The following is a 4,037-nucleotide window of genomic DNA, read 5'->3' as shown; positions in this document are numbered from 1 at the left end:
GCACTAAAATTCTCTGTCATATTCATAGATTATCATTTGTTTTTCTTAACAGTATAATTACTAAATGCTTTTTGATCTTTAAATCATTTATTTCACCCACTGAGGTTTCATAATTTCAGTCTTGAATTATCAGAAATGCAGTTTCCTCTACTGGACTTTTTTTCCCCATGTAAAGTATTTTGTTTCTACTTTTCTTTCTCTCTCCTTGACTCACTCATCCCAACACTAGCTTTCACTTCTAGGTAACATTTTTTTCCCCTCCTGGAATTAGTATTTTAAGTTTTCTCTATTCGGGGTATGGAGGAGAAACAACACAATGCTAACCATTTTTAGATACTTGCAGGTAAGATGTACCCATTTGCAAAGTCATGGACTATTTATTGGTTTCATCTGATAAAATGTCCATGACATATGTGAAGTCAAATTTGCTTTCTGGCTTTAAACTACAATTTATTCATGTTTATTGCCTAAGCAGACATTTTCATACCTCTTTTTAGTCTATGGATTTTTTTATTGGTCTCGTGCAGATTAATGTGAATTGAAATTCTGAGTGTGGTAAATGGTATTTGTCTTGCTTTGTTGCTATGTATATTATCTAAATCTCATTTCTTCCTTCCTTCCTTCCTTCCTTCCTTCCTTCCTTCCTTCCTTCCTTCCTTCCTTCCTTCCTTCCTTCCTTCCTTCCTTCCTTCCTTTCTTCCATCCTTGCTTCTTCTACATTTAGGTAAATATTGGTATATATAGATATATCTATGTATCTAAAGGAAAGATAGTTAATTTTCTATAGGTCTCTTATAAATGTAACAATATTTTGAAAGAAAGAGAAAAAAATATATGCTTGTATATATGCAGACACACAAATACATACATATGTATGTGTTTATGCTACATATAGGCACATATACATGCACATATGTATCATGTATGTATAAATGTATACATGTATGAATCTATCTCTATATCATTAGTTCTCTTCAGGTGGGTAACAGGCAGCTTTGAGAAGCATCGTATTATGTACTCTATCCCAATCCCAACTGGATATATTTCACTAACCATCTACCTCTAAGCAACTGTAGAGGAATTCTTTTCTAGATCCATATTGGAATAAATAAAATCTGAGTTACCTTACAAAAATGATTCTGGGAATTTACATTTTAAAATTAAAAACAAAGCCCACACTATGAAAACTATCATGACATTATTCTTTCCTTATAGTTTTATAAGATAAAGTTGTTTTTTGTTTGTTTGTTTGTTTTTGTTTCTCATTTCAGTTGTGCTTGACAATCTTTGTGACCCCATTTCAGGCTTTCTTGACAAAGAAACTGGAGTGGTTGTCATTTCTTTTTCCAGCTCATTTTGCAAATGAGGAAAGTGAGGCAACCATGGTGAAGTGACTTGCCCAGGGTCATAAAATTAGTAGATATATGAGGCCATATTTGAACTCAGGTAGTCTTTCATTAGATATAAAGTCTTTCATTAGAAGTAGAAATTGAAACATTTCTCTCCTTAAAACTGAATATTACTTAGTGGCAAGATTCTCTACTATCTCTTATTCTCCTCATTTCTTTTTGTTTTCTTACTATAGTTTAACAATTTGCATAAGTTTAATAAACACTAACACATAAAAAGCAGATCCACTGGCAGTTCAGATCATAGAGTCCACCTGTTCACTATTCACCAGAAGTAAAGGTTCAAATTCTCTGGGATGGTGTAAAATATTACCCAAATTAGGTCCCAGATTCATTTTACCCTTAGTCTTTGAGTAATTGCTGTGGCCAAAGAAACTAAAATAAATTAGTAAAGGAAAAACAATGGAGATGAAAAATGATATTATGTTAGTAGTGTGGAAACAGAGCTGTTTTAAGTTAAGACAGAGAGATTTGCTTTAAAAGAGCATAATCAAACGAAACCATGAAAATAGAATATGAAATTTTTGTTTCAAATAATTTACCACAGCAAACAAAGTAATATTTCTTTTTCTGTCACTATATTTATCTCTGCCTCTTTCATGCTATTTCTCACTGTCTATTTCTACCCGCGTTTCCCTGACTCTCCTTCTTTTTGCAATATAAATTCTGTGGTTAAAATAAAAATGTCTATTTCTATGTGATTGGTGGAATAAACAGAGAGACAGAGTTCACTCACAAACAGAGCTTACTCATTATTTCATGTTCTGGGAGACTTAGGAAGTAGTTTTGTCATTGCAGCAATGACATTTTTATTTCTCAGGCTGTACATCAAGGGGTAAAACATTGGGGTCACTGTGTTGTACAAAAGAGCAAGCACTTTGTCTGATACTCCTGATTGACTGAACACAGGAATGAAGTACACAATACAAGCAGGTCCATAGAATAAGCCCACAGCAATTATGTGAGGTACAGAAGTGGAGAAGGCTTTGCTTCTCCCTGAGGTTGAAGGCAGTTTTAGGATAGTATTTATGATTTTGACATAGGATGCGAGTACCAATAGAAAAGGACTTAGGAATGATTATGAATATCAGAACAACTATGTAGGTTGAGGCTAGTATCTGATAGGTATCCCCACAGACCGATTTGAATAAAGATTGGCAATCACAGAAAATATGATTGATTTTGTTGGGACCGCGTAAGTTCAGAGAGAAAATCTGGTATGTCTGCTCTATCAGTACTGGGACCGTAGTCCTCCAGGAAGCCACAACCAGTTGCATGCATACTTTGTGATTCATGATGAGAGGATAGTAGTGAGGCTTGCGATTGGCCACATAATGGTCATAAGCCATCACTGTCAGGAGCAAGCAGTCCACCACCCACAGCATATAATAGAAGCAAGCTTGTACAGCACATTCTACAAGTGATATAGTTCTCTTCTGGGTCCAGAGATCTGCCAGCATTCTTGGGAGAGTGACTGATGTGTAACAGACTTCCAAGAAGGAAAAGTTACCCAGGAAAAAATACATGGGAGTTTGGAGAGTTGGATCAGTCTTGGGTATGAAAATGAGGAGACCATTTCCTATCAGAATACTTAGATAGATGACTAAGAAAATCCCAAAGAGATACCCTTGGAGATTGGGAAGGTCAGAAAATCCCAGGAGAATAAATTCCATCACACGTGTGAGATTGTCCTCTGTCATTGGGTCTTTCTTCTGCCTATGGAAATGATGACGTCAGAAGGAAGCCATCACTTTTCTTTTCTTGTCCTCACTTTCCCTCAACAAAACAGTTAAAGTTGGATTGAAGGATCTGTCAAAACCTTCTTAGATTTAATTTTATGTTTACAGCACCAATGGCAAACTCCTATGTTATATCGCTTCAATTCCTGTCTCAATTCTAACATTCTACATTCTTGGGAAGTAGCTCAAAATCAACCAATAAATGATTAAGCACTCATCCTCACCAAGCCCTCTGCTAAAGTTCTGTAACTACCATTCTTTGATTAAATTATCCTTATTAAAAGGAACACCATTCCACACCATATTTAACAGTTCTGTTTTATAATACATTTCCCTGACAGTAAGAGCCATTGTCTTCATAGAAGATATGTAAGAGAAAACAAATGAAATACTATAAATTTTCACAAACTGTACTATCTTTATTGCTTGTATTTTTCAGAATATCTATTTTTGCTGATGGCATTTTTTCATGCCTGGAAATTTTTCTCTGATTTTCTCTGCTCATTATAATTCTGCCATTCTTTCAATATATATCTTTTTTTCTTTCCATTTCACTGTATAGACTTCTCCTCCTATCCCCAAACAAAATAGTTTTCCCCTTTCTTGAATTATTGTATCATAGTATCTGCACCAGATATCTATGGTTGTGTGGTTTGTCCTTTGTTTTCAAAGAGGATCATCATATCAGGAAGATGATGACATGACTTGAAATTGACTTTGATTTGATTGAAGGAGGGCTGTGCAAAGTCACCAGCCTCACTCTCTCCTCCAGAGCCATCTGGATATAATGTCCTGATAATGCTTAAGATGACTGCAGAAGCCTCAGGATGCAGTGGGTGACCTTTCCCCTTTTAACTGTTTATCAGTTAGCAAATGCGGTGGGAGACCT

The 4,037-nt window shown here is 35.3% G+C and overlaps 1 pseudogene; it reads right to left on the bottom strand.

The window, feature by feature from the left end:
• Positions 1-2,166: 2,166 nt before the first annotated feature.
• Positions 2,167-3,109, bottom strand: LOC118855062 (annotated as a pseudogene).
• Between the last annotated feature and the right edge of the window lie 928 nt (positions 3,110-4,037).

Source organism: Trichosurus vulpecula, chromosome 6 (genome assembly GCF_011100635.1).
Source record: "Trichosurus vulpecula isolate mTriVul1 chromosome 6, mTriVul1.pri, whole genome shotgun sequence".
Classification (NCBI taxonomy): Eukaryota; Metazoa; Chordata; class Mammalia; order Diprotodontia; family Phalangeridae; genus Trichosurus; species Trichosurus vulpecula.
This window is presented reverse-complemented; position numbering and strand designations above follow the sequence as displayed.